General features: G+C 43.3%; 1 long non-coding RNA gene across 1 annotated transcript in view; it reads right to left on the minus strand.

Moving 5' to 3' along the window:
* The window catches only part of LOC119713300 (uncharacterized), a 45282-nt gene that overhangs the window by 3650 nt on the left and 29488 nt on the right, over nt 1-12144 (minus strand). Inside the window, exons 6-9 of the long non-coding RNA XR_011804264.1 lie at nt 10262-10311; nt 10083-10152; nt 9064-9167; nt 7257-7354 (exon numbers count right to left, since the gene is read on the minus strand). This is a non-coding gene — a long non-coding RNA (uncharacterized lncRNA). The remainder of the gene's footprint in view (nt 1-7256; nt 7355-9063; nt 9168-10082; nt 10153-10261; nt 10312-12144) is intronic.

Below are 12144 nucleotides of genomic sequence, written 5' to 3' on the forward strand. Positions count from 1 at the left end.
CAGTTTGATATAAAAATTTATAAATTAAGGTTAATTACTTTAAATAACATGGCTGGAAGCAATAAAAAGAAATTTATAATATTCTCTGGAGTTTTAGGAAAATAATATAGATATCCGCACCTCTCAATGGAAAATCGAATTAGCGTCCCCAAGTACAGGTCGACAAAGACAAAGGCAAAATAAACTGGCTGACAAAGGGGCTGCGTGGGAAGCTGAACAACTCAGCCTTTGATCTGCCAGCAAAATCCTTGTCCAGTGCCACAGCCACTCTGCTCAGGGGGTTGTGCAAAGGCTGCTTCCCTTCAGCCCTCAAAACCCACGCTGCAAACCTACCGATGGATACCGAAGATGTCCAAAGAGGCAGGCTGACTCGCCTGCCCTTGAAGAAAGGTTTGGCTCTCCAAGCAGGTAGGCAAAAATTGATGTAAGGCGACCAAATCTACGTTATGATAGCAATGGGAGGGGAGACAGTAGCCCAAAGCAAGGTCAAAGAGTCCTTCTCTCAAGGGCTCGTGGTTATTACTTACAAACCTTTAAATACCGCAAGGAAGCATTCAGCCTAAGCAGGGAACGGGCTTGTCCAGAGAGATGTTGTGGGTTATTCAGAAACGTGGAGGGGGAGAGGGAGCACTGCAGCTCCCAGAGACCACAGGTGCCTGGTCCAGCCCAAGAGCGCTCAGATGCACAACGGGGGAGCTCGGGGAGATGGGTTACATTAAATTACACCAGCTCTCGTGTAATGCACTTTAATGGGAAGGAAGAAGAGTGTTTGGGGAGCACAGCACTCATTCAGCCTGAATTTCCTTTATCCTTTCAAGTGGATCCCATGGAGGAGGCGGGGAGAACGGGAAAACAGTGTGTGCCTGTGTCACTCCTCACCAGCTGGCGGGGCTGGATCAATCCCCGAGGACAGGCAGCAGACGAGCGGGCTCCTCTTGTGACACTTTCCTGGGGCTCCAACCATTGCCCAGAGTGGCACGGAGAAGACAGAAAGCCAGGCGGGTGTCTGCAGATCCCAAAGGACTCCCAGAAAGCCGGAGTCACCCAAGGAGGTGTCCTCCACTAATAGAAATATCTCCTTGCCCCACTGCGACCCAGCTGGCAAGGGATCTTCCTCTGGGCATTGGCCACCCACCCACCCACCCCAGGCCAGGTCACACCAGCTCCCCCTGCTCAGCCCCACGAGGATGCCGAGGAAGGCTCCCAAACCTTTCCTTCACACACTCCCCAGGTCACACAGGCTCCCACAGGAGCAACCCTGCCTCCCACATCTGCTGCTCATCCAGCAGGAGGTGTGCCTGCAGCCTCTGCGCCCTCTGAACGTCTGTGCAGTTGTGTGCCCACAAATCCTGCCCCAGCTTCTCCCCGTGTACCCATGCACATCTGGACCTGCCCACGGACACCTGCACAGGTTCAGCATCCCCCTGCCACCTTCCTCCTTCGGTGTCCCCAGGGGTTCACCACTTCCACCCACTCCACCTAAGCCCTGGGTACCCCCACCAGTGCCCAGCAGACCCCTCCTGCCCCCTGAGATACCGCTGTTCCACACCGTGATCAGAAAACCTGATAAGTGATCTCTTTTCTCATCTGTGGACCCTTTGAGTGTTGACCCCTGAAATTCCCAGCTCCTCCCTACCCTTCCCCACGCACCCTGCTCCGGAGCCACCCCGGGTCCCTCCGTCCTTTGTCTTCCAGGCTTCCCTGCCCTGGCAGGGGACGAGCCGTGCTGCTCCTTTAAGGCTCGGTGCCTCTAAGTGATTACTCTTGGCTATCACTTTTTCTATATCAGACATGTCATGGTGAAGAATCTTCAACCTTGACTCTTACAGCTGCCCTAATTATAGGACATATTTTTGGTGCTGTGTCTTTATTCCTTTCCGTGCTGGCACTCTGACCCCGGTGCTTCCTCCGTCGCGCTTGTGTTAACAAGGTTGTCCATTCCACAGTTTCCTCACTCTGATTTGTAACTCGAAATTACCATATCTGGCTTTCACTCACTGACAACCGTCACTTTAAATAGGCCTTTTAAAGTTAATACGATGTCCATTCTAAAGTGGAGTATTACTTTTCAGTGATGTTAAATGAGCAATTTAAGGAGCTATAGGCTTTTCTTATAAGAAAAATTAAATTTTTTCTGCTGCTTAATTTATGAATAGGGCCAACCCTAAACAAATCTGTCATAGGCTGCTCCCATCCTTAAAATAAAATAATAATACAAAAATAACTCTAGTTAATGGTGGTAAAAGACAGAAGAAATATACAAATTATTCATAAAAAGAAGTCTAACACTTCTTAGAGCCTCAGGTACACGCTGCAGTGGGAACATACTCCTTCTCAGGTCTCATCCAGTGGACCTATGGGATCGGTGACCAGGAAACATCCACATTTTGCACCAGGAGCTTTGTTGTCACATCGCTGCCAAGTGATGAAACAGCCTTTGAATACATTCATTCAGTTGCCCAGGAGAGGCAGGAATGCTGGACACTGCCCCTGTATGGGCAGCGGGATGAAGGAGGGGCTGAATGGAGATTGTTCAGCCGAAGATGCCAGCAGCCCCCAAATTGGCTGCCCTGAAGCTCCGTCCTCTCCATCTCTTGCTCACTCATTCATTGAGAAAGAAATTTGGACCTCACCTGCCAAGGACGTGAGAAGAGAGGATACCTCACGGAGTACAGTTTAGCTGATAAATGCTATCATTGGTGCCTCACTAAGTGAAACGGTTTTGTACCTGTTAGTTCACACAAATTCAGAAAAAGATATTTAGACAAACGTTTTTGCTGAGATGGATGGAGTTCAGATACTGCTGGAAAAGGGCTGTGTCCTACTCCGTCAGCCCCACAGATGATCGGTGAGGAGCCTGCCCAGCTCTCCTCCAAAGCCAGCAGCTTCACAGCCTGCTGAGAAGGAACAGGGCAATGATTCTCCGATGAAATCAGGGGAGCAGGAGCTCAGAGACATGGCATGTGTCCATGGTTCAGCACTCACTCCCTGCTGTGCTATGCTTTCTGACCAGGGTTTTCGGAGCAATGCATGGGTGCCTGATCTCCTCTGAAAGCTTCAGCTTCCACACGTCCGCCTTCCACCATTCCCTAAGCAAGGTCATTTATCTCCCCACTTCTTACTGGGTCATGAGAATACATTACCTCCTGTTCAGCAAAGGATTTGAGATCAAACCTCCCTCGCTGCACAAAGTCCACACACCTCCAGCCAGTTCAAGAAGCTCCAACCTGCCTGAGATTTCGGTGTTCATGTGGGATCAACATGCTGGGCCTCATGCTTTTCCCCTGGCTTCCGAAAGGTCAGAACAGCAGTGTATTGAATCTCTAAACATACTGATCACACAGCTCTGCTAGCTCACTAGAATCCATTAATATCCAAGATACTGGAAGGGAAAGGGAAAAAAACCTTCCTCCATGAACTTAAATCAATTAGCTGGGACTAAAAAATGTAGATTCTTGTGGAGGAATAAAAAATGGAAAACACCAGGCCTCATTATCCCGTCCCTGAAGTGCCAGAGGGTAAAATTATCTTTCATGATGATGTTCTTCATTGATTAGTCAAACATGTAGGAAATCATATTAAAGATTTGACACCTGATGTGGGATCAGAAGAGCTTTGTGCTACAACAGCACATGCAAATGTTGTGGCAAAGCTGTATGTGCTTTGGCCAAAGGAAAAGGATACATGAAAGGATGACAATGGTTTGGAAATATGGTGGGAAAATGAAAACTTGCAAAACTCCCCATGGAGGAATCTTGTAGGTTTTAATACAAGGTTCAAGGGAAAAAAAAATCAGTTTCCACAGAAGGTACTTGAAGAAGCTGTTTAATAATTTCTGGATGATTTCTTCTTTGCCTTTTTTTTGTTAATTATCCTGTAGAGTCCTGTAACCAGAAGCTGATTAGATGCATTCAGGTTCAGTTGGCAGAGTAAGTTCTAAACAGCCATATGCAGAAATCGAGCACTCTCAAAGAGACAATCTGTTGAGATTTATAGTTCTGTAGTAACAAAATATTAATATATATATATATATATATATTTATACAGGGCTGAAATGGGAGAATCAGATCTACAAATTGATTGAACTGACATAACTTCAGAGAAGCCACGGTGACTTAACATCACCTGAGACCAGGCTCTTGTCACCCAAACAGCTGAGCAGAAAAGGCCGATCACCTTGCTCTGGACCAAGCGCGAAATCCTGGCCTTGCTGAAATCCAGAGAGACGTCTTCCTGGTCTCTACATCTGCAAACATTTCCACACTAAGCATCTGCCTCCTCCAGAGCTGCAGAAGGATTGAGAATAACTGCAGCTCATCTCTTCCTTCAGCACCACGGTCAAAGAGAGCTTTGTCTTCAGCACCAGCCTGGCACCAGGTTAGAGGCACACCAGCCTCTGTACTGACAGAAGCCATTTCACTGAACTCCACAGCTATTAGAGGCCCAAATCAGGAAGGGCAATGAAAAAACTTTTCGCTATTTAAGTAGTGCCACTGCTGTGGTGAGTGATCCTGACTGAATCAGGGCCAGAGTCACAGTAATGCTACAGGATCTGACGTTTAGTATTGTAGTCTTGCCTACAAAACAGCCCGCAAGGATGGCTTTTCTCTTGACTCTGTACTGGTGGTGAGGGTCATAATGGGTATCTATGTGATCAAAATGCCTTCAAAAACAGATAAACTATTAGATGAAAACAATGTATAAAATTGTTGTAGGCCTATGCTCTTATCAGGCAACCATAATCAGCAGCCCTGGGATCTTCCAGCGCTTTAGGGCTAATTTCTACGTCAGTGTTAAGTAAATTCCATGGCATGAATAACCTAAATTATGTGGTAGATTAGACTGCAGGATGCATAGCAAACATTACTTAAAGCGTTTTTAAAACTGCTGTACAAAGTGCACTATAGCGATAAAATAGAGCAATTCCTAATTAATATGCACAAAAAAAGCCCTATAGATAAATAATTTTAACCCCATCCTTACCACTGATTCTTAAGTGTGAACACATTGGAATGAGCTAAGCAAAAAAATATCTTGGTTTTAAAATGAGGCCAAAAGTGAAGCCCCTAACTGAAGAAACCCACCCGTAAACAGTGATAGACTGAGGCTTCCCCATTCAAAACCGTTTTTCTTTTCATTACTCCAATGTTGTCCTCACTGCCCCTATTCATCCAGCTCTTGTAGCATCAAACTCCTCACTCCAAGTTTCTTCTCCCAATTTATTTCCACTGCATTATGCATATGAACATTTTTCTATTTTCTGGACTACAGGAACAAAGAATTTTTACTCTTGGGCAAGACACAGCACATGACATGTCCCATTGCTCCATCTAATACTGTTGCCTACTTCTCCCCACCACCTCTCCCCTGCTGCTCCTCAACAGCATGGAGTGTGCTGTCCAAAGACGTGTGCTGCCTTCAGCAAGGTTCTCACCCAAGCACTCTCAGTTCATCCTGCTGCCTTTCAGAAAGGATTCTCCCTTTCTCCTGTGGCCTTACATCCACCTCACTGTTGCTATTCAGACCCAATGCCCATCACAGGCCCTGGGCAGTTTTCTGTGCAGACACGGGGCAAGCAGCAGAGCAGTTTTCAAGATGCTTTCCAGCCCCGTGCTGCTGTAGTATTCAGACTGGAACATTTGAACTCCAAACTGAGCAACTGAACTCACATCAGAATTGCTGCTGACAGTGTAACTAAATAAAAGACCTACTTTTCTAATCCCCGAGGCCAATACAAGAACAGTGGTGAAGAAATGGATATTCTTCATCCATCTGGCTGCAGTGATCACCATTAAATTTGAACATAAAGCTCAAAGGACCCATGGAGTGCCACCAAAATTCCTGGAGTGAGCTGTCAGATGGTAATAAATCACTTGCAAATGACTTTATGGGTGGAATCAAACTGATTTTGAAGCAAAAGTTTTATGGAAAGTCACTGAATTTGGAGGCGAATAATAGTTTTGATTTCTTCCCTTCCTCTCTTTTCCCCCCCTCAGTCCAGGCCACCCCACCCCATCACGCCAACAAATTAATCAAATTTGAGTGCCCAACTTAAAACTTCTGCGGAAATGTCTATCTGTTTTGTCTGGATTTGCAGATGAACAGCATGTTCTGCTGAAGATCATGAATTCCTGATGATGCTTGTATCACCCTCAAGCCAGGGGTGATCTAATAGCAGGAGAAAAGCAGGCTGAAGCTGCAGAAGGTGATTTTATGGGCACAAAGTTACAGAGAACCTCTGACAAGAAGCCAATACAGCTCATGCACTTCCCCAGACTATTTAGACAAATGGCCCACACAATATAGTCCCCCTGGCAGCTCCATGAGTAGTGGGGTAGCAGGAGGCAAGTACAGTATCCATATATTCACAGGTACCTCTAATGTACACAAAAATATATAATGAGTATCAGCAGTCTTCATTAGAGTGCAACCAAGAATTATGGAGATCCTAACCTTGCAAGCCGAATAAATTATTGCCAGAGGAGTATTATGTATTCTAACAATATCTAATGTACCTCTTTGTCTCTCATAAATTACAAGACATCGTGTGACTCCTAGAATATACTCCGTCTCATGCATAGCCACTACGTAGTCTTTTTTTTTTTTCCAAAAACACACAATAGAGACTCTAATCAGCATGATCTTGCATAGAGATTTTAATAGCCGAGAAAAGTGTACTTGTAGTCACACGTTCTTGGGCCTGGTGTAACTATTTCAATTACCAAAGCAAATGACCACAATTTAAATGTGCTGATAAAGGGGAAGCTCATTTGCACTGTGTATATAAGAATATCATTATTAGCTACATACACCTCCATTCACAGTTGCATAGGAATTTTACCAGTGCGCAAAGTATCTCCACCTAGTGCGTGCTATGGTAGTGTACCTATGATTATTTGAGTTTCTGCCTTTCGTGAAAAAGATGGGCACCTGCTTCTTCATTGACTTGTCCATTGTAGACTTAACAATGACTCCCAACAGAGAGTCATCAAACTCAGTTCACTCCAGCAACCAAAAATAAAAATTCCTTTGTACTTTCCACTTACAAATGAGTAGAGATGGAACCTAAAAAAAATTTCAGCCCTGGTACTCTGTGTGCATTAGCACCAGCAAAGCTAGTTGATTTACATCAAGAAACAGCTGGCCTTCAGGTGATCTTGAAATTAACAGAACATGGCATATTCGTCCTTCTTCGCAGAGTGCTTTTGTCCAGGCAACACAGGAATTGTCTGATTATTACTTTCCAACAGACTTACCCATGTATCGGATACCTGCTTCAAGGTTTTTAATTGGCTGGATACACCAACAGGCACCACACAGTTAGAAAGTTCTGTACCCCAGCACCAACTCTTTTCTGTTGGGAAAGACATGAAAAATACATTCAGTACTGTGCTGTATTAAACTGCAAAGAAAGCTATAATTACTTTTTAAAATCCCATTCCGTTTACAAGGCCACAAGGATGATTGTTTTGCATTATTCTCTCAAATGTTTTCTGTTTCAGGTTCCTTTTACCACTTAGACTGGCACATATACACACACTAACACCCTCTTTTAATATGGAGAGTCCAAGGATATTGTGCGTGAGACTTTACGGACTGTATTTTAAATATGTATTAACAAGATGACGGATACCTGGAGTAGACCAGTCAGGGAAAGCAAACGAAGACAAGAAATATTCTCAGGGTGTTATTGATTAACTGTTTTTCAGAACAGAGGGAATCATTTTTAACTGGTTTAAACTATGATGGACTCAAGTGGAAAATGCAAGCAGAGTTAGCAAGGAGCATAATTGACTGGGCATGGAACTAAGTAACCTCTCAGCACGCTGGAAGTGGTGGAGCGAGGGGGGTGACAGCTGGGGCTGCTCCGGACCCAGAGCCCTTTCTTCCCAAAGTGAACTCTGCCAGCAGCCAACGACGACAACAAGTAAAGGGAGGGGGGAAGCAAAAGAAAAAAAAAAAAAAAAAAAAAGGGTCCAGCCACTCAGTTACATGATCTAAATTCTAATCAAACATCATTTAAAGCATGTTTTATTTCAGCCTCTGGAGAGATAGTCCCTCCTGACTCCTCACCATGGCAACCGGTGTCTCATTTCAGAAGTGTCATGCCACATTATCATCTTGCCGGCTCACACACTCCTGCCTGACAAGTTCTCTCTGCCCCTTGTGACAACCGTTCCAGGCTTATGCTGTTTATTTTTGGTGTCAGGCTGGCCCTGGCAGATTGAAAGGCAACCTCAACCCCTTGAACAACAAGCACCACACCCCACTTGGTGATAAGAGATGATTTGAGAAGATATTTGCTTACATGTGTATAAGCAATTTGCTGTATGATGAAGCCCCAGTGTGTCTGTGTGAATGCACGCATATGTATATGTGTGCAAAGGGGAAGGAATTGCAGAAGCGTAACGTTTCATGAGAAAGCAAACAATTCATTTCAGATCCCAGGTAGTAGGTTTCAATCATCTGATCCTGTTATGCACACAAACAATATGAAATATAGGCCAAAAAGGCATCATAGGTGCTCTCTCCTAAGAGAAATGAAAGCAAAGCTAGACATTGTCTCTGCAAAATACCCTCATGGCGTCCCTGCAGAGTGCTGCAAGATACAGCAGCAAAAGCACTCCGTGGAAGGAATGGAAACAAAACATAATAATTTGATAAGGAAACATGCTAGAGAGATGCTTTGGGTCAGATTCATCTCTGCTATTGTAGTATCAATTTGGAGCAACAACAACGTTGACAATGAATTACCTGGGATTGTCTGCAATCAGAATTACAGAAGCTCCACTCATATTCAAGTAACAGATTGGGTTCATCACAGAGACAACTTCCTTTTGACTATTCTTTTTTTTTACAGCCTCTACGTAAGTATGACTAAGTCTACAGCTAAGGTCCCTTAATATAAGTGCAACAGTAATTATAAAAAAGTATGTATTACATTTGCTTTTAATAGTAAACATAAAAATATTGCTTTTTTTTTTTTTTTTTTTGTATTTATTTGGCTGGCAGTGGCAATAGATCAGTGCTTCATTCCATTCAGAATTAGGAACATTTTCCTACCTCCCCATCCAAGCAGGTAGAGAACAAGCTGTTCCTGGATGAATTGTTCTGTTGTTACCTATCATTAGGCCAGGAGGTAAGTTGCAAGGAGTCAGATACAATGTCTAGGTAGCAAGAGCACAAAGAAGAAATGAAGGAATAGGTGTCAGCAGTGCAGAGATCAACACAGATTTCATATTTACTATCCATACTAGTATCTGTAGCCTGTGACAGAAGATGGTTAAGGATCCACCCTGGAAAAAGCGCATTAAACAGAGAGAACATTCCTTAGTTAAAACGTCAGGAGTCACCAAAAGTGATTTTTTTTCAAAGAAGTTGCAACTATGCTGAGACGTATGGAATCCAAGTCTCATGCTAATCAATAACTGATTTTCCAATTATCATTTTCATGGACAATAATCGATTTGAATGTTGCTAACCAAATTAATAGAATCTAATTTTCACAATAGCAAACCCAGCAGAATGTGATGTGTCACTCAACGCTGTCACAGCACCACAAACACCAGTATCATAAAACATGTAGGTTATTTTCACCAGAGAGCCAAAAGAGTACTAACATTGAAATATCAGCCAGTGCTTGGGAACATTTTACTTAAAGCAAGAAAAGCAGTGTTAAATGCAATATATGATAAAGGGCTTATATATTTCAGGTCATCTGCAGATATTGGAGTTCCCAACCAAACATTTAATGGGGAAAACAGAGCACCATCCTCTGATAAGCAACCGAAAAGGACTGATTTCTACTAACTTCATTGTGATATTGTCACACAAGTGATCAGGAAGCTGGTTACTGACAGCATGCCACAAATACAATTGCTGCAGTGAGCTCTCTTTTCTGCTTAACACAGGTCATCAAACCTCTGTACCAATTTCTCTGTGGCTATGTCTATCCCAACACAGGTGGGCGCCTCCAGCAACGATCACCAGGCTGTGAGTAATATCTATGAAGTTATTGATGGAAAAACTGATTCTGAAGTCATACAATGGAACAGTATAAAACCCAAATGGTCAGAGAATACCTGTTTAAGACAGACATCACACCAACAGACAGCGATGGTCTCTAAGAGACACAGCAGCTGGAGACTGGTCCTGGTAACAAAGCCCATCGGGGTATCACAGGCAGGTCCATGACTACTTTGGCAGTGATGAGGTTTGTGGGCAATGCTGGTATCAGCCACGCCTCACAAAGTGCTCTCACCTTTTCATGAACGTGGTTGGAAGAGGGACAGTCTGAAGTCTGGCACAGCACTGCAAAACAAAACAAGACACAAGAGCATTTGAAAGATGGCTGTGAGATTTGTCAGCTGAGACAGTTCAAAGCAGAACTTCTCCATTACGCACGTGGCACTCAGGATAAAAACAGGTAACACGGGCAACTTGTGGGCAATCTCTTGCCTCTAGCAAAGGCTATAAAGTTCACCCAGTAGGTGACTGAAAAGACTAAATGTCAATTGGAGCTGGGCATACAAATTCTCCTGAAAAAGTGAGACATGCCAACATCAAATAGCTGCATACCCACTGTTGTGGAATTAATTAAGTTTACAGGCATATTTCCATGCACTGCTTTTGCCCTGGGAAAGAGGTATGTGTGTGCTTTACCATGGAGTTCACATGGGTCGTAATGTAAACAAAATTTGACCCATTATCTTTTATGTTATCTCACAGAAAGATTCATGAACTGGGCAAAAACATACAATTAACTGAGATGCAATCTTTGATCAAATAGGGAGCTAATTGGAAAAAACAGCTTTCATTAAAAACAAACAAACAAAGTAATATGTTCATTTAATTTTAATCCATTTTCTAGTAACTGTACCATAGAAAGACAGAGGCTTACAATAGCAAGGCATTTGTAAACAAAATATGATAATCCCAAGACACACTAATGGCATTTTACAGAGTTGGTAAGAGGAGAGCGCATACATTTTTAAAACTATAAAATGGGGAGAATTAACATTGATTATGGAGCGGCAATGAAACTCCAGAGTTGCAAGTCCCATAAAAAGCTATAAACATGGCAAATGCTACTGGAAGACTTTCCAGAAAAGGAAAACAAGGGGAATATTTCACAATGCAGAAACAGCATCCAGGGTAAGAAGGCAAGGAGTGATGCCTCTATGGCTGCAAATATATATGTGTGTGTGTGTGTGTGTGTGTGTGTATACACATAACCCAGTCTGGGAGACTTCCATTCCCAAACGCTTGAGTATCTACACACCCCTTCCCAGGTGTAAAAAAACCAACTGGCACACAATGACTGCAGTGATGAAATGCTGAAAGAGAACTTGCATTGCCCATACGGTCCATCTACTCATCTCTGCCACTACTTTTTTGTGCCACTTTTTATACTTCATTAAAGCAAACCACTGATGTTCTTCAGCAAACAAATATAGTCCTAGGAAAGGACTCAGAGACTGGCAGGAATTCAGCTTTGGCATGCAAATCCCATATTTTCATCTTACATTTGCAGTTGCTCGTGCATATCTATATATCCATCTGTATACCTATCTTCATAAAAACCTAACTGCAACAAAATAAACGATAATAATTCTCCTATTTCTCTCTTTCCACTATTCTCCACCAGAAAGCTGGTAATAAAACAACAAGCTCTCTAAAGTAGACATTACCAACCCAGGCCATGCAAACAAACACTTCACCATTTTATAATCTCACATGTCGAATGAACATCATCGTTCCCTTTGGTGCCTTAAAATACCAGGTCCATAAAATTACTAAAAGGCAGAGCGGCAATGCTGCCTACCACTAGCGCTGCCTAGAACAGACAAGAAAACTGACAGTGGCTTTCTTTTTTTTCCCCTGAAAATCCTCTTTTGTCCACAGGTCCAAGCAATGTTCCCTCTATAGTCTCCTAACTGAATGGCTGCCTTTTGACTTCTCATATTTGATGTGTCAGTTCTCTTTTTTTCCCCCTCAAAGTCAAAGATGACTGCTCAATGTATCTGTGACTCCAGTCCCCTCCTAGCTACCCACAAAGATACAACCACACCTACCTACGAGAAATGTTGTTTGTAAGTAAAGTCTGAAGCCTCCAAGCTACATCTCTACCATCCTCACCTGTTT

This window comes from Anas platyrhynchos, chromosome 20, assembly GCF_047663525.1.
Source record: "Anas platyrhynchos isolate ZD024472 breed Pekin duck chromosome 20, IASCAAS_PekinDuck_T2T, whole genome shotgun sequence".
Classification (NCBI taxonomy): Eukaryota; Metazoa; Chordata; class Aves; order Anseriformes; family Anatidae; genus Anas; species Anas platyrhynchos.